The sequence below is a fragment of the Bidens hawaiensis genome, unplaced genomic scaffold, assembly GCF_021521415.1.
Source record: "Bidens hawaiensis isolate Kalapana, Puna unplaced genomic scaffold, B.hawaiensis_p1.1 tig00074846_1, whole genome shotgun sequence".
Lineage (NCBI taxonomy): Eukaryota > Viridiplantae > Streptophyta > Magnoliopsida > Asterales > Asteraceae > Bidens > Bidens hawaiensis.
In genome coordinates this window covers 2,957-26,836 of record NW_027502984.1, presented here as the reverse complement: position 1 = coordinate 26,836, position 23,880 = coordinate 2,957, and the positions used below count along the sequence as shown (strand labels likewise).

General features: G+C 43.3%; 3 pseudogenes across 1 annotated transcript; all 3 read right to left on the bottom strand.

The window, feature by feature from the left end:
* Nucleotides 1–391: 391 nt before the first annotated feature.
* Nucleotides 392–2,109, bottom strand: LOC143606447 (glycine cleavage system H protein 2, mitochondrial-like; annotated as a pseudogene). The gene is made up of 3 exons (XR_013148747.1): nt 1,978–2,109; nt 637–908; nt 392–517 (listed from the first exon to the last, which is right to left on the bottom strand). The product of XR_013148747.1 is annotated as a glycine cleavage system H protein 2, mitochondrial-like (transcript).
* An 18,894-nt stretch (nt 2,110–21,003) lies between these two features.
* Nucleotides 21,004–21,855, bottom strand: LOC143606446 (germin-like protein subfamily 3 member 4 pseudogene; annotated as a pseudogene).
* Nucleotides 21,856–22,291: 436 nt separating this feature from the next.
* Nucleotides 22,292–23,207, bottom strand: LOC143606448 (uncharacterized; annotated as a pseudogene).
* Between the last annotated feature and the right edge of the window lie 673 nt (nt 23,208–23,880).

Below are 23,880 nucleotides of genomic sequence, written 5' to 3'. Positions count from 1 at the left end.
TTCACAACTTTAGTGTTAGTTAAAGTTTATTATACATGAACCCATTAATTTTCCATAGCGAAAATCTATGGAGTGGTTGATTTCTTTTTTAATTACGATCACTACTATCTCTGATGAAATCGTCAATGTATTTGTCTTGTCATGTTTAATTAAGCTTAGCATTCTGATTATACTAACTCTACAATACGAAACACAAGTGGAGTTGAGGATTATGTTACGGAATTGGTTTAAGGAGTACCAAATCCAGAAAGAAAAATATATGCAATAATAAAAACCTACAAATCAGGCATCACTTATTTTTTGGAACCTAGTAGACGTGGACAGATGGTACAAAATCCGCAATTTCACAAAGAAGTAAAACACACGTCTTAACCGACATACATTCTTGACTCTAGTGGTTATCCTCTTCTTCACAGAACTTCGAGTACTGTTCAGAGTCCATTAACGAGTTCACCTCATTTGTGTCACTTATCTCCACCTTTATGATCCACCCATTCTCATACGGGCTTCCATTAACCTGAAACCGTCACAATCTCTAATCAGCAGACAGTCAACTTTCAAACTTCAAACATTACTATAAACACTTTGATTATTAGTTTCAGATTTAAAAGCTAAAACGTTTTACCAAAAGTGTACTGGTCAACTTAACAAGCCAGGTGAGCTAGTGAGTTCTTCATTGACTTCGACAACTTTCCCGGAAACAGGGGAATTAATATCACTAGTGGCCTTTACACTCTCCACTGCACCAAAACTGTTACCTTGAGTCACAGCGGTTCCAACCTCCGGTAACTCAACATAAACCACATCTCCAAGGTGGTCCTGAGCATGGTCCGTGATGCCAACTGTGGCTGAGTTACCATTGACTTTGGCCCATTCGTGAGACTCAACATACTTCAAATCCTTCACCACTTAACACATTACAAAAATCACAAGTTAATATTGTTACATGAATTAGAAATGATCAATTTTGCAGTGTTTTGCAGTTCTGATTATGATTATTCAAGATTAGGGGTGGGATCCAGTACAAATCAAATTAACCAACTAAACATACAAATAACTAGAGTAAATATTTTTGCTCTTCAGTTTCAAACTAGAGTAATTACACTACAAAAAAATAAAAAGTAATAATAAATTAATAATTACAAAACTGTAGAGTACTCCAGTGTAGCATAATTAGTTATTTATTTGTACGCTTTTTACGTTAATAGTTGTTTGTATTTAATCCTAACACTTCAAGATTCTCGGGATGTAAATGAGCCGAGTCAAGCCTATCCCGAACACGATAAGCTTGAGCTCAGCTCGTTTTAACTAGTGAGAGCTTGAGCTCGGCTCGTTTCGAGCTCTTTTCTAAAGCTTGATTCTGGCACGTGTTAATTTCTCAAGCTCGGGCTCAGCTCGTGTATTATTTACTACTGATTTATACACGTTTTTAATTATTTTTATAGATTTTGTTAAAAACCTTAAAAGAGGCAAAGCTCGGTTGTGTAGTGTGGAATTAATATATAGGATTCCAATTTCCAAAAGAGGTAAAACTTGAAAATGCATAAGGCTCATGGAGCCAAAGCGAGCTTCGCATACATGGCTCGAGTCGAGCTAAATGACAATAACTAAAGGAGATTTATTTAAGGCACGAGGAGCTCGGCTCGTTTGCACCGTATTGAAGAATAAAGGATTTGAGATCTGGAATTTGCAGGTGAATATGTGATTTATAGCAAATCGCAATATATCTAATAATTGATATGATTCTGAAATGCAACCCAAAAAATAAAATGAATACAGCCTGCTCTATGATGATCTGGAAGAACATGAATCGAGTGAACTGAATAGAAACTTATTGAACGGTTAAATTAATTAATAAGTAAATCAGATAGATCTACAATGTAAGGAGATGAGAGATCAAGGGTTTTGTAAAATGAATAATAATAATAATAATAATAATAATAATAATAATAATAATAAAGGTGACGAATTGAATACCAGAAGCAAAGGCTCTGTTGAAAGCAGAGATCCTGAGGTAAGAAGCAGCCTTAGAAGCCCAGAGTAATCTTCTTGTTGATGCTGCCATCGCCGCCATTGATTTGATTCAGAATCACCAACCCAACTAATTCCCCCTTTCTCTCCTCCTCTTTTGATTACAATACAATAATAGTGAGTGTCTCTCTCTGTGTTTTGCACTTTCTTTTTTCAAAGCCCACCAACTTTTGTTTCTCTTCTGGTTTCCATTGTCAATATAAACATAGATATTATATCAATATAGCAGGTAGGCGGGCAACAAGCTGCGCCGCCACCCATTTCTGAATTGCAAACCCTAACCTGCTAAAGACATACCCCTGCCCCTTTGGAGTCGACACATTGCTATGCACAACCTGTTGGACCCTGGTTAGGAAACGGATAGCTTCCGGTGCCAAGGAGCCAAATGTATCAAAAGCCAGAGGGACAAAAACATGTTGGTTCTCTTCGCAGGCTTTAGCATGTTTCTCCACCTTCTTCGTTTCAGCCCTTTTCATTGCTTGCCCAGCTACAAACCCATTATCCCTCAAACCAGCTAAGGGAGATACCCCTGTGAGGTCAACACAAGCGTGTTTTCCCCCGGCCCAACCAAAGACGAGCAAATCTGCCGGTCGTAGATTGGATCTCCCTTCCGTGGGGTCTGTAAGGAAGTTTACGGGGGCTTCCTTTTTAGCTGATATCTCAGCTCGCCTTAAGATGTCCCAAAGAACGTCCCGCACCCAATCATGTCGGTATTTTTATTAGTATTATTTACCTTTCACCAACCACGAATATTATTCGGAACCTAATTAACTGCGAATCATAACAAATTACATATTTGATGATTCCCGATTCGGTTTAATGCTACTTTATTATCATTTCATTTCAATATATTAGTGTAGAACACCTAAACCCTATTTATTATTTATTAGATAGATTATTTTATTGTAACATGTACTTGATAGCATAAAATATACATATAGATCATGTGGTAATGGATGAAGCCTTTCCGAATGTGTTTCACGACATTGTGCCGTCACATTATCATAGGGGCATTTTGACAAAAGAAAATGTAGTGGATAAAACCCCAACTAATCATCACCCCATTTTTTTGAACGATCAACAAATATAGAATGCATAGGTACTCCGGACGGGGTCATCTAATGGTTAAAGGTCACCGCCATATGGCTCAACCCTACCGTACGGAGCTCTTAAGCGCCTTCAAATTATCTTCAGTTCATGGTGACCCAATCATTATCTCATTATTATTATTATTATTATTATTATTATTATTCACATACATTTTACTAATTAACCAAATTTTTCATTAAAAATTAAAAAACGACTAAAAATCTATTGTATTTGTTTTCTCCTTCAAACTCATCTTCGCTTTCCTCATCTCCTTCTTCTTCACCTCTGCTTGCTACGTTTTCACCTTCGTCTCGAATAAGCCGAACCGACCAAGCATGTTGGACCAAATCCGCCACAAGCGAATTATGTATCTCACTTGAACACAGTTCTTAAGCATTTTGCACTCTCTCCTCCATAATTGCTTGAGTTTGTTGTTGAACATTCCCTTGTATATATTGTTGACATTTTGCTCTCCCATCGTCTTCTATAATCATATTATTCAATATGATGCACGTATACATAGCATCTCTCATTTTTTCCAAAGTCCATACATGACAGGGGATTCTCACAAAATGCCATGTTGGCGAAGAACCACAAAACACCTCCAAATGTGCTTTCGCGAAGACTCTTGTACTTTCTTTTAAAATACTCTATTTTATTTTATCGTGTCTATAAACGTTTTCACAATAATTGAATATTCCAAATATATCTCACATCCCAAATAGTATCTGTGTGGGTAGTTGTTATCATTAGCCCAAAACGATGCGACGGGTATGGTTGCGGAGATATATTCCTCTAACATGGGTGACACCTCCAAAACGTTATGTCGTTGTTGGACTGGGGGTTGCCAAAGTAGGCCGACCAAACCCAAAGGTCGTAATAAAGAAATCGCTTGAAGACAGGCCATTGGTACTTTTTGGTCACCACGTATATATTGACCCCACCATGCAGTTGGACAATTAGACCACTTCCAGTGCTTACAATCTATAATCTCAATTGTGCCGGGTAAACCATATTTCGTTTCATGCACCGAGTAATTTTGTTGTAGGTCGTGTCAAATGGGTTTCTAAGATAACATGCACCTATAGTTGTCTTATGCACATATAAAAGTAATTAATTAAAATAATCGCAAGTTAAATATACTTTTTTTGAAAATTTAATAAATATTGTGACAAAAATACTCCAAGGTGTCTCGTTTCGTTTTTGTCGTCATTTTTAAGTACTTGTCGTTGATATCGGTCGTGTTTCCGTAGGCGAGCATGCATAACGATGACGTACACTTTTGGATACTAGTGAATCATAATATTCCTCATGCGCCCCTTTTTTTGTTTAAAGTAATCAAAGTCGCTCTCCAAATCTTCGGCAATGCACACAATTAAACGTTTAGAAATTCGAACGCGGCGTCTAAAAATATTCGGGTTCTTGTATCTCGGCGGGTCATTGAAGTAGGTTTTTTATCAAACGATCGTTCGAGCCCAAATGGTTTCGTTCAATATATTCTCCTCAAAATCGGGTGAGGAGGAGAATCAAGAGATTGCATGTAATTTGAATCGAGTGTAATTGCACTTGTAACCATCTCCTCCTCCTTCTCATCGGCCTTGTGCTCGTTGATGTACTGATATTTATATATATTTCCCTTGTATATTTATTGTATTATTTTATTAGTTTTTGTTTGTTTTTAGTTAAGATTTGTATACTACTAACATATTTGTGTTTTATAGGTAAAGGAAGTTGAACATGGTTGAAAAGGGCGAAAAAGGAGTTAAAATGAATTAAAACGAGGAGCCGAGACGAATCAAGATTGAACCGGAAGAACCAGCCGGTCGGATCGGCTAATGGGCAGCCTTGAGCAAGCCACGCTGCGTGGCCAGTAACCTATTACTTGGCCGCGTAGCGCCGAAAGGCAAAAATTCCAAAAAGTTCTCGTTTTGTCACATTTAACCTTAACCTGTAGAAAACCCTTCGAACTAAAGCCGAATTTGGAGTTTCTTGGAGCTTAGGATTGCATTATTTGGCGGTTTTGAAGGCAAAGAATCATTCGGTGAAGTGCTACTTGATCGAGATCGAAGACTACAGATTTTATCGCCTTTGATCTTTCGTTTCTACTATTTTTCACCATGTTTCCCTTTATTATTATATTGTCTGATTTTCCGATGCTATGCTAAACGTTATAGACTGCCCAGGCTATCAATGAACTTGTGTTAAAGTTTGATTTTTATTTGGATTAGACTTTTCGTTATGGTTTTATGAATTTTATTTAATTGATGCATATGTGTGCTTGGTTTTGATTGATTAGTTTTATTGTTCCACATTATCATTGATGATTATTTCATGTATGTCACACCCCCGACTTAGGGCCTAGTCGTCTGACCAATAGTTGGTACCTGTTTTGTAAATATATCAGAGTTTAAGGTTGTAAAGCGGAAGTCTTGAATTAAAATATTAATATATTTCAAAAGACGGGAATTAAACACCCATTAAGTTTATTACAAAAGAGTCGAAGTTATAAACCATAATTTACACTATTTTAATAATAAAACTTCATGAGCCATCAGATCGTCTAACGGCTAGACTCCAACTCCAAACATCTACTCTTGGTTAAATGTAAAATTGTTTATAAAATACGTTAGCAACACATGCTGGTGAACATACTCAAAACAATCAGCGGCCCTTTAGACCGGAGTACCATATATATTATATTAGTCAAGCCCTCACAGCCCTATAGACTGGCTCAATGAGACGGGAACATGTACCACGCGTGGAGGGGTATGCCTACCATCTACCACATATGAGAGGATCCACATACACGTATAACTAGCCCAATTGCCAGCATATACTTAAGTTTTAGGGATACATTATCCCATGAAAACTTTGGTTTCTAGGTAAATGACTCGATTAAAGAGTTTTAAAGTTATGAGTGTATTCACCTTTTGTTTTGATCAGCGCTTTCACTGATTAAGTTCTGAAGTTACCTCGGACCTATAGTACGAGAATAACATTGTATAAATATCTAGATCAATGATCTAGCTATAGACTTTTAGTCTATTTGCATAATCATTACCTTGAGATTCTTTTCTTTATAAACTACGCTTGAACCTTTATACTGCATTCTTGAGTTTTTATTCAAGGGTTTGGGAAAAAAATACAAGAAACTTTCTTTTTTCATTCGTAAGTTTTTTTTTTGTAAAGAAAAGAAAGAGAATGAAAAGAAAGCTTAGACTTTTTTTCCTTTAAAACTTTTTAGCCAAATATGGCATGATTGTGAAAGAAAAGTTTATAGCTATTACAATATTACTAATTTACCTTATCTCAATTCTCTTTTTCATGTTGCTATAAGGACATAATTGTAAAGTTACAATTTTTTCCCTATCTTTTTCTTCCGATCTAACTCAAGAATGTAATTAACACTTTCTTTTCTTTTCTTTTATTTTAAGTCGAGAATTCCTTTTAAGTATATAATTTCTTTTAATTTCTTCCCCTGTCCAATCTTATTATCTCTTTTCGTTGTATTTTAAACCCGGGAATGCAGTGTTAGTAGAGGTGGCAAATGGGTTGGGTTGGGTCGAACGAGTCATGGGTTGAAATGAGTATGGGTCAAAACAGGTCAATTTCAAAAAGGGTTGTTTTGGTTTGGGTCGAAATAGGTTAGGGTCGAACCGGGTTTTGAGGTTTTTTTTTTGCGTGTGTGTGTGTGTGAATGATAATAACGGCGGAAACATTTTAGTTTTTTTAGATTTTTCGTTTTTTATTTTTATTTTAAGTTATGATTTTTTTATTATTTTTTTGAGGGGTTCTCTATTAAGATCAAAAAGTCTTAAAAAATATTCAAAAATTATAACTCAAAATATAAATCATAAAGAAAAATAGTAAAAGCACTAAAATGTTTCCTACGTTGTCCTCGTTCCATAAAAAAAACACCCCACCTAGAATCGAACCGAAACCGAAAGAATCGACGAAAATGAAACAAAGAAACAAAAAGCCAAAACCGGACCACATCAATCAAAATCAAAAAAATAAATCAAAACGAAACTAAAAGAATTCAAACCGAACAAAAACAAAACTGAAAAAACGAACAAAAACGAGTCCGGAATCGACCAGAAAGAAACAAAAGAAACCAAAACCTAACACGTCATGGGTGAAAACTCGTGTTGGCTTGAAACTTGGACCGAACCCGTTCCAATCTGAAACCCGTTTCGTGCCGAAACCTGTCTTGTACGAAAACCCGTTCCGATCCGAAACCTGTCACATTTCCTTAGGACACTAACCCACATCGACCCATTTCTTTGAACTTGTCGACCTATTTTGACCCGAAAATAAAAAGATGAAATTTCAAATGACTCATTTTGACTTATTTAGTTAAAACCTTTTAACCAAACCAACTCATTTAATTTTTAAAGCAACTCAAATTGACTCATTTGAAAGGGTTTGGGTCAAGATTGCCACCCCCAAGTGTTAGTTCAAGATGTTTATCATTTCTTTCTTATGTTTCTTCTTCATTAAGAAATAAATATTTATTGTTGAAACTGGGTCAGTTCGCGTAGCGCGAACCAACACCATCAACCGCCTCGCGTAGCACAAAGCAACCATAGGGTTGTCGAGTCAGCCCTAGCTAGGCCACATGGCAGGCAACGTGTCACTGTTGCGTGACTACCACGTCGTGTAGCGCAAAGGACTACTTCGCGTAATGCGAAAGACAAAAGAGTTTTTGGATAACTATAAGACTTAGCGGAGCGTGAAGGGACCTAAGTTCATTTCTTTGCGTAGCGTGAAGGAACAAGATTTCAAAAACAATAAGGCGGCTCTCAAGTGCAAAGTGCTCCATCAAAGCGTCCATCGCACTTCACCTGAGCCCCTGCGCGTGCGTGTTGGGTTCTTCGCACCCTCCGCTAAGACCACTAGGGGTGATTTGTCTTTTAAAGAACATTATCATATAAACAGTTAAGGGAAGATCAGTTTGTGAAACTTTTCCAAGGTTCACTGATTAGGGGTCATTCGGGGATTTACGCATCCACGCAAAGGGTATACTATGTACTGTTGGAAATGGATCACTGAAACAATTCGGAAGGTAAGGACACGGTCTTGGCGGTAAATTATCGGCTCACGTAGTATAGTCACTGCTTTATACCACTTCGACACCCTTTCTTGGCATCCGATGTGGTTTAAGTGTTCATCGATAACGTATTCAAGCTCCATGGGCGTCATAGCTGGATAGTATCCGACCGATTGAGACCCTATATTTATGAGTGCTTTTTGGAAAGAACTTTTAGCATTGCAGGGCATTGCGGCAAATTTATCAATGAATTACCACCCCCAATCAGATGGTCAGAAGGAGGTGGTGAACCGGTGTTTAGAGGGTTATTTATGTTAAGAAGGACGCATGTAATGGAGATTTTTAGGATTTTCAAACAGACAAGAAGAAGCAATTGATCAAAAGCTGAAACAAAAACTTACAAAAGCCCAAAACAAGCAAATAAGAAGCGTTCAGAACGCTAACTTGAGGTGGGTACTTGGGTGTATCTTAGACAACAAAAATGTTCATTTATTACCACAAAAAGCATTCCAGATTAAAGACAATGAAGATAGTTAAAGTATTCATTTGTACAAGCATAAATGTGCCCAATAATATCAATCCTTCCATATCCACACATAAAATACCAAAAACAACAAAACCAGAAATCAAAAGGCATTGAAGAAACACTATGTGACCCCGGCAGATTATGGATAATCTTAGGGTTAAGTAGATGTTTCCCACGAGGGTTAGGTCCTGCAAAGATGGTTATTCTTCTGATGACCTGCAAAACAGACACCGTGAGCTCGTCACTGAGAAGGGGGGGGGGTTCCTCTTTGTGACCACCCTCCGGCGTGAGAATCAGACTAGATTGCTCTGAATATAAGTGTATATTGAGAGAAATAGCTAGGGAAGATAAGATAATATCATATGATATCCCTTGATACCGTTCCAAGGTGTTGGAGTATTTATAGCCGAAGGTAGGTTTCCAAGCAGGTACAGCCAGCTGTATAATATTCCTTTTCCACCAACTGTGGGCTACGTACGTGCCATGCTGGTGGTTGGTGGGTAGGCAGCGGCTGATAGTGACATGGCCGGCTGTGTACTATTCCTTTTCCACCAACTACAGGCTATGTACGTGCCACGATGAGGGTTGGTGGGTAGGCAGCGGCTGATAGTGACATTTTGTACTAGAGCATGCTCCTCCTCGTACTATTGTCGGTGAGCTGTCACCCTGTGATTGGTTCATGGGCTGCTTTGGTCAGATCTTGTCTATTTTGTCCATACCTTGGCAGGTATAGTACAAAAGATCTTCCAGAAGCATACGGACTGGCTCTTTTGGGCGGGAATATTCCCGCCTTGCTCATTCCTTCTTCAGGTGACATTGCTGAAGTATTAAGAGTTAGTGCCTTATGCGTGTAGCTTTACTGTTAGTGCGGGTAGCCTTCCTTCTCAGCTTGTACCCATAGCTGCGGGAACAGGCAGGGTACTGTACCAAGGGAGGCTTTCCTGCGGGAACAGCTGGCTTACTGCGTGTAAGGTCTTCATCTCTGAGCATGGTGGGTCTTGCGGAACCGGTTGGTCTTTGCGCAGACGTACCCCATCAAGGTGTGTCTTGCGGGTCCAACTGGGCTTTGCGGGAACCTACCTCTTCAAGTCCCCCCAGTCCATTGTTCTTCTCATGAATTAGTGAGGTGAACTTTTGGACTTTAAGCAAGGGGTTTTGAAAGAGGTTTTTGTTTTTTAAGGTTTTTCGTGGGGATTCTTCCCGCGGTTTTCCTAATGTCACTTGCAGAAATTCCCGACTTTTCTGCCTGATCTTTGGTTATGATGCGTGTAGGTGTTTAACCTCTCCGCAAGTCGGGAGCGTTGAGTTTCACTTGTATAGGCTCTCCACGAGGTTTTGGTAGTTTTGGACATAGTGATCAGTTATGTTACACCACCAATTCCGCCTTGAAGTTTCAAACAATCTAATTCTCAACGTTCCCGTCATGCGGAGGTGTTATTTCTCTTTCCGCAAGCATGGTCCATAAGATCCTTCTTGGCTTCAATTCCCTGCAAGTGCTAAGTATGTGAAGGGTTTCGCCTTGACACTGTACCCGCACTTGTCTTACGGTTTCTTGTTTCCCAAGGTATCTTGTTAGCTTTGATTCCCTGCAAGTGCTAAGTATGTGAAGGGTTTCGCCTTGACACTGTACCCGCACTCGTCTTATGGTTTCTCGCTTTCCAAGGTAAGGGGGTATATTCCCTCTTATTTTTGAATCTTTGAATCTTTTTGAATCTTTTTGAAATTCGAAGAGTTGGTGAAAGGATAAGAACAGTCCAAACTGTTGAAGGGACGTTAGCGTCTTCCGACGGTTTCTTCTGACAGTTTCAGGACATGCAGGAAGTTATGGCGACGTGACATTATATGGTCATTCCAGACGCTTTTCAGGCGCGTGGGCGCGAATTTTACGGAACGCGTCCTGTCGACAGCTGTTGCCAGCTTGCTTTCCACGTGTCATCTTCTCATTGCTCCTGCGCTTTCCTCTCTCCGCATTAAATTCATCGCATTCATTGCGTTGAGTATAAAAAGGGAGGAGGGGATGCATCTCAACTCACACTTTCACTTCCTTCTTCTTCTAAGCGATTTCCGGCGAATACTCTAACTTTTGTCGAGCATTCTCCTGAAATTGTTCTTCTTTCCATCCCCAACATGTCTTCCCTTCACGATCCAGAAGTCACCGCCGAAGAGTCCGACGTGTATATCGAGAACCCAACGTCCACTTCTGACAAGGACGATAAGAGTACTGCTGGCGAGTGCCAGTGTGCTCTTTCCGTCGACCTTTATCAGTACATCGTCAAGAAGTTCATGCTCGAGCCTTTCGAGCCTGAGTTTCCTGAGCCTCACCAGACGGTGTACGATGCCCCCAAGGGCAAGATAGGGGTGTATGCTGCATTCTTCATCTATAGGAATCTCAGGTTCCCATTGACGAAGTTTGTGTACTGTGTTTTGGAGAAACACGGTGTACACTTGACGGAGGTACACCCAATGGCGATCGCCAAGATCCGCCATTTTGAATGGGTGTGCCTCATTCTGGGTGTGGAGCCCCGCGTCGACCGCCTGATGACCTTCTACTCTTGGAGGTGCATCCAAGGCTGGTACACCTTGGTCACTCGGATCAAGGGTTTGAAGATCTGTGCTACCGAGCGCAGTCTTCGGTCTTGGAAGCGGGAGTTCTTCTATATCTCTGCCCGTGTCGTCCCTATTGCGATGACATTCAAGAACGGGAGAGCACTCCCCAACCTTCACGCCTCCAACTACCAGGAGGCGGAATGGTTTACCAAGATCTCCCGGATCCAGACTCCGGTTTACCGATTTGCGGAGTCTGGGATGGTGATGCTCGGTATGAGCCGGGTGTGGAAAGGTGCTGGGGCAGAGGCGCCACAGATTCCCATCGTCCTCGAATACGGTTTGAACTCTATCCCTTACGGTATGCTTCATATTATTTGCTAATTTAGGGTTTTTGTTCTAACCATTTCTTTCTTTTTATTTTCAGAGGGAAACAACTTGCAGTCGCTTCTGCAACCGCGTGAGAGCGGTGGTTCCGCTCGGCTGGGTACTCGTGCTCTTGATGAGAACGAGTTGCCCATCTTGGAGCAAACGGCGGATCGGTTTGTGGAGGTCTACCCGCCAGGCCACGAGATTCTGAGCGCCACGCGGCCAGGTAAGGGTTTCTTTAACCCCCGCCCTCTCCATGCTCAAACCTCTGCTGGAATTCCTCTAATTTTGTCATCTTCTGATGAGGAATCCGCAGATGGTTTTTTCTTCGTGAGGAAGAAGGCTGCTGGCGCGAAGGGCAAGTCGAAGGTTGCCTCCACTGCCGATCAGGGGAACCGGTCTGACTTGGAGACCGAGAGCGATGAGGCAGTGGGGAACCCTGGTAATGGTGAGACCACTGTTCCAGAGGTTGAGACAGCTGTCACCTCCGGGCAGCCTAGTACGACGATGGTGACCGGCATGAAGAGGCCGGCTCCATCGGGTTCGTCCCCGCCTGTCAGAACCTTCAAGCTCAAGAAAACTCGTAAGTATAAATTATATTCAGCTCAACTGCATATCTTTCCACCATCATACTTATATATCTTGTCTTCGTGCAGGCGTGGATGCAACCGCATTCCAGAGTGGAGCGGGAAGGAGCATCTCTGGACCCATGACGGTAGGTTTGGTCAACCTACCCGAGGCGATGACCCAGGCGGCTGCGCCTGTTTGCAGCATTGGTTCAGTTGCTCATCCCGTTGAGGCAACTGTTCAAACTATAACATCATCTCCGCCGGCTGTCAGTGCCATCTTCACGGAATCCTTCACTGAGCCGGCGGTGGTTTTTTTTGCAGGTTCTTCCGCAGCGACGGCCACGGTTGTGAGTTCACCTCCGTTGGTTTCTATCGCAGGGGCCTCTACAATGCCTCCTCCGGCGCCGGCGACTACGGCCGGTCCCTCAGGTACGTTCAGGGTTGGGGCTTCTAGCCTATCTTTGCCTCCTTCCCATCTCCTTGACCTTTTGGATGGATATCCTTTAGGTTCAGGTGATGGGTTTGGTGCTTATCGACCTGTTGTCGACCCTACAGGTGCGTGGGGATATTTTGGCCTTATCCTTTTTATCATCTTTTTTTTAACTGTTTTTTTTATTGCAGTTCGTGATTCCAACGAGGTGTACGCTCCTCGGTGGAGTATCCGCCGGGGAACGACCCTCCGGACTGCTGCGGATTGTGTCGAATGGGCACGCCACGCCGCCCCAAGTGGTGCGTTGAGGGAAGCCATATCTAGCTATCAGGAGGGTAGGCTGACGAATGAGCTTCGGATTCTCCTTGCCCGGATGCAGCCGCGCGTCGAGTTGCTTTGTCGTGAAAACGACAAGTTAAAGCCGGCGCGTAGCCAGGAAGTGGCTCAGGCACGGGCTATCCGGGAGGAGAACAGGAGACTTGCCGCCATTGCTGCGGAGAAGGAAAAGGCCTTCAAGGCCCTCGAGGTTGAAGTTCAGGCCCGGCTCGAGGCCCGTTCCAAGGCTACCCAAGCTGTTAACGAACAGCTTAGGTTGGCTAAGGAGACTGCACGGAACGCAACCGAAAGGGCCACCAAGGCTGAAGCTGTTGCTGAGCCTCTACGCACTGAAGTTGAAGAACTTAAGGCCAGATTAGAGAAGCTCCAGCAGGCTCATGATGCCTTGGCCATGGAAGACGCCAAGAAGCTCCAAGAGATCTTGGACCAGAAGGGCATGCTTGACCACACTGAGCGTAAGCTGAAGGGCGTTGAAGAGGCTGCAGCTAAAGATGTGTTGCTTGCCAACCTTACTAAAAATGAAGCCGAACGCGCCCGTGATGAAGCTCAAGCTGCCCTCCAGGAGGCTCTGGTCACCAAGGAGTGGCTTCTACGAGAAGTGTTGTCGCAGGTATGCGTAGTTCCGTAGTTTCTTCACGCTTTTCTTTATACTTAGAAAAGTTTTTAATATATTTTTATTTTGTAGGTTGTGCATCGGGTTCTCACGAACACATCCTATGACGATGCTATGAGCGCAGCCCTCAACGCTTCTCATGAGGATGGGGAAAAGGCTGGGTTCCTACTTGGTCTAGGGTTTGTTGAACAAGGCATCCTGCCTTCCAACTTCCCTCTTTATGACGTGGATACTGAAGCTACTTATGACCAAGCAGTGAATCAGTATGCTGCTTTCCCGCATCCGGTGGTGGGGAAGGTGAACGAGATTGCTGCTGCTGATGATGGGCTAGCTATTCTCAAGGCTTTCCTTGAACCGCCACACTCAACTGATGGTGCGGGTTTAAGCGGGAGTGGTCCTGAAGCTTGATCCTTTAGATCCTTTCCCACTGTTAGAATAGATTTATATTTTTGTATGCGGGTATATGCCTAGCAATTCTTGTAATATTTGAATTTTGATGGAATATAAATTATTTGTTAATGCCTTGCCTTGTAAACCTTATATGTTTTCACGCATATTTTAGTTTAACGTAGCAATTTCTTGAGTACTTTGGATAAGTTAACCTTTCAACGTGACAGATAATAGGTTAAAGTTTTGCTTCCTCTTTCGTGATTGTGCGGGTAAGACCGTCACTTTCACTTAGTAGGATGGCTAAACTTTACCTATATCTGACCTGCGTGAAGGTTTTCCTCATCTTTTCCTTATAAATTTTTACCGTTTTTATGCTTATGCGGGTTTTGCCGCCTTTCACACGCAACGACTTACTTCTTTTCACACTTATTTATGCGGTGAATACCGGCATATCAGTGTGGAAAGTTCGTAAGTATAAAGGTAAGGTTATCAACACAATGTGATAAAGGAGAATCATTTCCATTAGAAGTGGCTCTAGGCATTTTCTTTACAAGTTTGGAATTGATCTACATGTAACATTTGCGTAATTGAGCTCCGTTCCATGTTCTTGGGATGGGGGTGCCATCGAGCCTTTCGAGCCGGTATGCGCCCTTTCCCAAAACTTCTTTGATAATGTATGGTCCTTCCCAGACCGGGGCCAGCTTTCCTGGGCGCTCTTGGTTCGAAGCCTCGTTGTTACGCAATATGTAGTCTCCTACATTGAAGTTGCAGAGTTTTACCTGCGTGTTGTAGTATTTTTGCATTTGTCGCTTGTAATTCTCTTCACGCGCTGCGGCTAAGTCTCTGCGTTCTTCGGTTAGCATAAGGTCTAACCGTCTTTCTGCATCATTGTCTTCTGGCTGAGTCAAGACCCTTGGTGAGGGTAGACCAATTTCGACCGGGACCATGGCTTCAGTGCCATAAGTGAGGCTGAACGGGGTTTCTCCCGTACTTGCCTTTTTCAGCGTTCTGTTTGCCCAAAGGACGTGTGCAACTTCGTCCACCCAGCCGGATCTGTGTTCCAAGAGTCTTTTCTTTATGCCGTCGACGATGCTCTTATTTGCTCTTTCCACCTTACCATTACCCTGCGGGTGCCCCACTGAGGTAAAGGTGTGGGTGATTTGAAGTTCTTCCAGCCACTTTTGTAGCTTCTTGTCAGCAAAGTTGGTGCCGTTATCGCTCACCAAATTCTGTGGAAGTCCAAAACGACAAATAATAAATTCCCAAATAAATTTTTTGATATGTTTTGCGGTTGTTTGGGCTAAGGGTTATGCTTCTATCCACTTGGTGAAGTAGTCGATGGCTACCACTAGAAACTGAACGTTCCCTGCTGCTGTGGGAAATGGGCCTGTCACATCGATGGCCCAGTTCTGAAATGGCCATGAAGAGGTGACTGGAACAAGTTCATTCTTCGGGCGATGCGTGTTGGGTGCGTAGAGTTGGCAAGACCTACACTTTATGATGTATGCCAGCGCATCCGTATGCATCCCCGGCCAAAAGTATCCCGCGTTGTTTAGCTTAGCTACAACAGCGCGTGGACCTGCGTGTACTCCACAGATGCCCTCGTGCACTTCCCTTAGGAGGTAGCCAGCATCTTGGTTGTCCACGCATCTTAGGAGTGGGCCAAGAAAATTACGTCTGTAAAGTATGTCATCGATGAGTTGATAGTTCAGTGCTTTACAGCGTATTTTTCTTGCCTGTGTTTTTGACTCTGGTAGTATACCCGCCGCAAGGTAATTTATTATTGGTGTCATCCACGTTTCTGTACCGGTTTGGATGACACAGATTTCCTTGTGCGGGACTGATGGTGCTCCAAGGAGTTCAATGCGGATGTCCTTTCCCAAGTGGGTGAAGGCTAATGATGCAAGCTTGCTTAACGCATCCGCAGATTTGTTTTCGCTACGCTTGACGTGTATGACTTTACAATCATTAAAATCGCGCATAAGGGTTTTGCTTGTGCGAGGTACAGGGCCATTGTGTCGTTCACGGCCGTGTACGTCCCGTTTATTTGGTTGGCTACTAACATGGAATCCACGTGGGCTTCCAAGTTTTTCACTCCCATCTTACGCGCAATTCTCAGCCCGGCCAAGAATGCTTCATACTCCGCTTCGTTATTCGTACTTGGAAAATCCAGTCGAATAGCGTAAGTGTATTCTTGGCCTGCTGGGTTGGTTAGTTTCAACCCTGCGTCTGAACCCTCGTTGTTGGCTGCTCCATCAGTGTAGAGTCGCCAGACATCATCGATGTCCTGTGCTGGAGAGGGTTGAGCCTCCTCCTGGCACTCTTTCTCCTGTGAAGCGGGGACTTCTGCAATAAAGTCGGCCAAGACCTGGCCTTTTATGGCTGGTCTTGGCTTGTACTTTATCGCGTATTCTCCCAATTCTATTGCCCATTTGGCTAGGCGTCCTGACAATTCGGGTTTGCCTAGAACGTTTGCAAGTTTGAAGTTGGTGAGAATGGTGATTGGGTGACCTTGGAAATATCGTCTTAGCCTGCGTGAAGCCTGTACAAGTGCTAAGACTAATTTTTCCAGGGTAGAGTACCGGGTTTCTACGTCTGTTAGGACACGGCTAACATAGTATATTGGCATCTGGATGCCTTTTCGCTCTACTAGCAGGACTGCCCCGGTTGCTCTATCTGTGGCGGAAAGGTATAGGATTAATTCCTCCCCCGTTTCTGGTGTTGTGAGCGTTGGGAGTTCGATCAAGCGTGACCGAATTTCCTGAAAAGCTGCTTCCGCTTCTGGTGTCCAGCGGAAGTGCGTTTTCTTTAAACAGTTTCTCAATGTTGACACGAATGGGAACGACTTATCCGCATCGTTTGCCAAAAAGTGGTTAAGTGCGACTAGTCGTCTATTCAGTGTCTGAGCTTGCTTGATGGTAGTAGGTGATTCCATTTTGATAATGGCTTCGACCTTTTCAGGGTTCGCTCTGAAGCCATCTTTAGTAACAATGACTCCTAAGAACTTCCATTCTTCCATCCCAAAGGAACACTTGCTCGGATTGAGCTTCATGTTTATCTTTCTGAGCGTGTTGAAAGTTTCTTCGATGTCTTTCAACATTGCTTCTGGCTCAGGGCTTTTGATGACCAAGTCATCCATGTAGACTTCCAAGTTCCTCCCAATTTGGGCATGAAACTCTTTGTCCATCAGGCGTTGGTATGTGGACCCGACATTCTTAAGTCCGAATGGCATCATTTGATAACAAAATGTGCCATCGGGCGTCCGAAATGCGGTTTTGTCCTGATCGTCAACGGCCATGTGGATTTGATGGTACCCCTTATACGCATCAAGGAAGCATTTAAGGCGAAACGGTGCTAACGAATCTACCTTAAGGTCAATTTCGGGTAACGGGTAACAATCTTTGGGGCATGCTTTGTTTAAGTCTTTGAAATCTATGCACATGCGCCATTGTTTGTTAGATTTCGGTACCATGACGGGATTTGCGACCCATGTTTGATATTTGATAACGCGTACGATGCCCGCGTCAAGGAGTTCCTTGACTTGGGTTCTACACGCGCTAGCTTGTTCCGCCCCCATTACTCTGCGCTTTTGTATGACTGGCGTAAAAGCCGGGTCACACTTGAGCTTATGCTCTGCCTTACTTCGAGTTACACCAGTCATGTCAGCTGGTGTCCACGCGAAGATGTCAGCGTTTTTCTGTAGTAAGCGTTTGAGTAAGGTGCGCGTAGGATCAGTGACTGTTGGGCCAATGGTAACAGCCTGGTCAGGGTATTTGCCATTGAAGGCCCATTCTTCTGGTTCGGTGATGGTTGGTTTAGCCGTCTTTGGTTTGGGTTTAGATGAGACAGATGCGATGCATACCTGGGGAATACCGGTGATCATCGCTACACCCTCAGCTGTTGGCCATCCCATCATGCCGTGGACTGAAGATACCACGGCATTGAATCTTGCCATCCCGTCTCTCCCGAAGAGAATGTCGTATATGTGGTGTGGCTTCCTCATTACGACAAAGTCCACGTCTTCTGTGCGGGAGTGTTTCCCGTCCGTGAGAGTGACGGGGAAAGATAGGATACCCAAGGGGGTGTTTGTGCTGCCATCGAACCCTTCCATCGAGGCGTAGACCGTTTCCAGGCGTTCCTTGTCTTCGTCGTCTAGCTTGTCGAAGAACTGCCTGTACATAACCGTTGACGAGGCGCCGTTGTCAGCAAGAGTGCGAGAAGTGATGTAGTGCCCCAGCTGGCTTTTGATGACGATAGGGCCTTCTTTGCTGGGTCCTCCTGGCACTCGCGGGAAGCGCACCTCAGCTTCCTTCCACGCGCATGGTTCTGTCGTTCGTCTTTTTCTTCCTCTGACGTTACTATGAACCATGTGGATGCTGATGTCAACGGGCTTTCGTCCGTTGCCTTTGTATCGGTTATCATTCCTCCCTCCATTCTTGATTGATGCCACAAGGTGTGTAAGTTTTTCATCCTTGACGAATGTTTCAACAATATCCTTCAAGGATGTACACTCCTCAGTGGTGTGACCCTTTGTCCCGTGGAAGTCACAGGATTTGCTCTGATCCGCGTTATGTCGCTGCCGGATCATTGGAGCTTTTGGCCTGGGAGTTTTTCGGTGGCAAATATCTCCGTGACGCTTTTGGTGAGTGGCGTCCACCGGGGGTTTCGGCTTGATGGGTGCGTGTTTTCCCTTCCGCCTACTAGAGGGCGGGAGTTGGATGAGGTGTCAAAGTTTACCCTTGACTGCCAAATACCTAGCTTCCTCTTTTTGTTTTGCCGAGCGGTCCGGACGTTGTTTTCTCTAGTCCTCTGCGTGTAGAGGTTTGTACTCTGGGGAAGATTCCTACCCAGTTGCTTCTCCGTTTCGGCAAAGCGCTTGGCCGCCGTCATGATGGCATCCCATGTGGATGGCATGCCGTCTTTACCCGTCAATGTGCGGATAAGCTCTGGGTATTCGGCGCCCTGGATGAAAGCGGCTGCGAACAAGATCTTCGCTTATGGTGCCCAGACTCAGCTTCTTCGAGTTGAAGCGAGTGATGAAGTCTAGTAAAGATTCATCCTCCTCTCTAACGCAGTTGAGGATCGTCCACTGCTCTTCAGTATATTTCCTCTGTTGACTGAAATGCTGGCTGAACTTGTGTTGGTGGTCCGCCCAATCATAGATGTGGTGGACCGGTAAACGATCAAACCACGCCCTGGCCGCTCCAACCAGCGTCATCTGGAACATATAACACCACGTGGGTTCCGTCCAGTTGCTGACGGTTGCCCCCGCTATGAATCTGTTCAAGTGATCGTCTGGGTCGGATATACCATCATAAGTGCCGATGCTGGACATCTGTTTGGCACTCTTCGGGGCGATAGCTTCCGCAATGTTCCTTGCGAACTTGGACGTTCCCGCATTTGCAACAGTTGGTCTAAAGGTTTTGGAGAAGTCACGTGGGTTTCCCCCCGCGTTCCTTGGTTTGAAGGTTTCTCCAAAATTCCTTCTCGGTTGGAAGTCTGTTTCCTTGCGCTTCCCTTTCGCCCTATGACGAGGGTTTGCGTCACTGTCGGACTCCTCCCAATCATCGTCCAAGTACTCGCACTCATTCCTCATGTTGAGCTGTTGTCGAGTGCTTCCGAATTCGTCAGCCTGTTGGAGTGAACGTAAGCGTTCATCCAACTCAGCTTGGAATTCCTTCTGACGTGCTTCCGCCCACGCTTTAACTTGATCAAGTGTTTGGCGGGGGAGCCTCGTCTATTGTCTCTCCAACTGGGTATCGGTGAATCCCAGTGAAGGATTGTTTACTGCACTTGCCCCGGCTTGGGTAACCGGGGTAGTGTTCGTAAAAATTGTATACTCGCCGGTGTTCCCCCCAGTAGCTGGGGTTGTGGTTACCGGAGTTTCTTGGTCACTCGTTGGCCTTGGCATCGGAGTAACCTTAACCATCTTTCCAGAGGTTTTGAAAAAACTGAAAAAGAATTAGTTCTAGCTTTTATGCACGGATGGCGCCAATGAAGAAACACTATGTGACCCCGGCGGATTATGGATAATCTTAGGGTTAAGTAGATGTTTCCCACGAGGGTTAGGTCCTGTAAAGATGGTTATTCTTCTGATGACCTGCAAAACAGACACCGTGAGCTCGTCACTGAGAAGGGGGGGTTCCTCCTTGTGACCACCCTCCGGCGTGAGAATCAGACTAGATTGCTCTGAATATAAGTGTATATTGAGAGAAATAGCTAGGGAAGATAAGATAATATCAGATGATATCCCTTGATACCGTTCCAAGGTGTTGGAGTATTTATAGCCGAAGGTAGGTTTCCAAGCAGGTACAGCCAGCTGTATAATATTCCTTTTCCACCAACTGTGGGCTACGTACGTGCCATGCTGGTGGTTGGTGGGTAGGCAGCGGCTGATAGTGACATGGCCGGCTGTGTACTATTCCTTTTCCACCAACTACAGGCTATGTACGTGCCACGATGAGGGTTGGTGGGTAGGCAGCGGCTGATAGTGACATTTTATACTGGAGCATGCTCCTCCTCGTACTATTGTCGGTGAGCTGTCACCCTGTGATTGGTTCATGGGCTGCTTTGGTCAGATCTTGTCTATTTTGTCCATACCTTGGCAGGTATAGTACAAAAGATCTTCCAGAAGCATACGGACTGGCTCTTTTGGGCGGGAATATTCCCGCCTTGCTCATTCCTTCTTCAGGTGACATTGCTGAAGTATTAAGAGTTAGTGCCTTATGCGTGTAGCTTTACTGTTAGTGCGGGTAGCCTTCCTTCTCAGCTTGTACCCATAGCTGCGGGAACAGGCAGGGTACTGTACCAAGGGAGGCTTTCCTGCGGGAACAGCTGGCTTACTGCGTGTAAGGTCTTCATCTCTGAGCATGGTGGGTCTTGCGGAACCGGTTGGTCTTTGCGCAGACGTACCCCATCAAGGTGTGTCTTGCGGGTCCAACTGGGCTTTGCGGGGACCTACCTCTTCAGGCATCATTATAATGTCCTTTATCATTCTAATCTTATAGCACAAACTAATTCAAATCAACACTCCAACTTTCACAATAAGCAAGACGGCTAAAGCTCGTCATGTGAGTTCATATCATCACCAGCACCAGCACCAGCACCAGCACCAGCACCAGCACCAGCACGCACGTCTTCCACCCTATTAAGCGACACCAATTTAGCCAACGCCATTTTGAGCATCTCCGAATTATTGTCCCCAAACATACCATTGGACACATCGACCACACTAGGGTTTTGCGCATTAAACACCGAGTAAATAAGTGCCTCATTAAACCCAGAATTCAAGAAGTAATGCAACAATCCTTTAGGGAAAACAAATACATCACCTTCCCTCAGAACACTTTGGAACAACTGGCTTTTTGTGTCAATAAATCCAGCTATCACAGCTCCTTTAGCCACAAAGATCATTTCAGTAGCTCTAGGATGAGTGTGAGGCATCACGAGCCCATCAGCTTCCAGGTCGGTTCTAGCCGTGGCTAGGCCCATTGTGTTAAGACCCGGGAACTCAGCAGCCGTGACTAGGGTGACAGATGAGCGTAGGAACTCGTCTGTCGTACCCCGTTTACTTAACATCATGTTCTTGAAATCAGATGTTGTGACATTTGAAGGGTTTTTGCATGGGAAACCATTGATGAACATGGTTTCATCATCAGGGGATATGTAGGTTGGACAGATGTCCTGGAGGTTATCACAATATGCAGGTACACTATAGAGGCATATTAACAAGGGAATTGCAATGGCAAAGAGAAAAAGATTTGAGGTCAACATTTTTGTACTTTCAGTTGACTTGATTTGGGTTATATTCGAGCATTTATAAATGTTAAGGTTGCATCCAAGGGAAGAAACACTCTAGAGTTGGAGTTAGCTTTACTTATGGTCATCATGTTTGATTAAGTTTTAAGAATATATATGTATTGCAATCATGAAATGAAAGATATGATATCACAATTATAGCAACTAAATGGGCCACGTAATAAAGTACTATACTTTTACAGAGTCAAATAAACAGTTGCAATACAAGGTTTATTACTTACATAATCTGTTTTTTATTATTCTAGTATGTAAAATAGAGGTAAACATAATTATTAATGGGCATTTTATATTGACCCACATCATCTTACATAATAATATAGTCAACATGAACTTCAACTGAACCAAATAAGAATCATAAAACTCAGGCTAAACTAGTTTGTTTAAACAAAAAACAACCAAGCTTGAGCTCCATCATATTAGACTGAACCGAACTAGGCAAACTCGGGCTTGGTCATATTTTGATTAGATTAAAACAACTATGATTTAACTAAAATTAACATAAAAAGTATAAATATGTGGCCTTTCTATGACCAAACACATAAGTTAAAAACCACTCCTCATTCTACAACCAACTGGTTATAACCAATGATTTCAAAAGCCAAAATTACTTGAATAAATCAACCTTAACAAATTCAGGAAACATAAAACCAATGGCATCAAAAGAAAGATCTCTACAATTCACCTCGTCTCCCTAAACGACAACCTAGAAATCTGCGACCGCAGAAAATCCAAACCCTGTTGGGGAGCCGTTTTACCACCCGACGACACCGGTTCACTCCCCTCAACTTGAACATCCGGGTCCCGCCAAAACTTAATCACATGCAGAGTCTCTTCTTCTGTTGATCTTTGAACAATAATCTTTGCACCATAACCTTTATCCCTCATTTGAAGACATATCTGTAACGGGTCATTTTCTGCAAGAAACAACATATACAACAAGCCCTTTTCCGACAACAAATTATCAGCAACCGGTAAAATCTTATCAATTACAGTTCTGCCATTTTCACCCCCAGCCCACGCAGCAGAAAGACCCGAACTACCCACTTCATCCTCAGGCGTTGGCACATAAGGCGGGTTAATAACCATCAAATCCACCATTCCCGACAATCTTTTATCGAGGCCGGAAGCAATGTTGGTGGTTATCAACTCAGCATGAATCCCGTGAGCCTCGAGTGTCTCACGGGTCACTTGTGTGGCGTGGGGGTTCAAGTCGGTTGCAATGTAATGTGCGCTTTTGGATTCTGATCCGAGAATAAGAGCAAGGCTCGTGATGACGTAGCCACTACCTGAACCGATTTCCATGCAAATTGATGGATGGTGGTCTAAGAGTTTGGTCTGGTCGGCTAGCAGTGCATATCAACCAAGGCGAATGAGTCGTCACATGGCGCGTAGACATGAGGGTGTGAGCTCACGAGTCGGATTTGTGCGATTCTTGGAGGCATTGTTTCTGAAGTATATGAAGAAAATTAAAAGATAAAAAACAGTTAAAATAAGTTGGTATGAATGTTCCACAAAAGATTATTCTTCCTAAGCTTGTAAACGAACCGAGCGTTCATTTGTTTATTTAATAAACAAACTAACACGAACAAAACAATCTGTTCATTTAATTAAACGAACAAACACGGTTTGTTCGTTCGTTCGTTTACGTTTATGAACATTCGTTCATATATGTTTGTTTACAAATAATTAGAAAATAATTAAATAGCATTTATATTTTACTAGTTATATTTTATATATTAATAGAAAATGATTAAACAGTGTTCAGTTTTGTGAATTCATTTGTGTTTGTTTATATGTGTTCATGAACTGTCCGTTAAGATTTTTAACGAACGAAGATAAATGAAAACGAGCATGTTCATTTTTTAAACGAAGGAACATGAACACAATTATTTGTTCGATATAGTGTTGGTGTTCATATATAGATGCCATAATGAAAGTTCTGGTTCGTGGATTTAAAATCCCTTAACGCGTTTTGTAGACGTAATATGAAACAGAATCGAATTTCTGTTGGGTTAAAAAAGATTTGGCATGCAGTAGTAAATGGTAAAAGACCTAATGTTGTCAAGTATTACAATATATAAACATTAAATCACCCATATACAGAAAGTAATCACA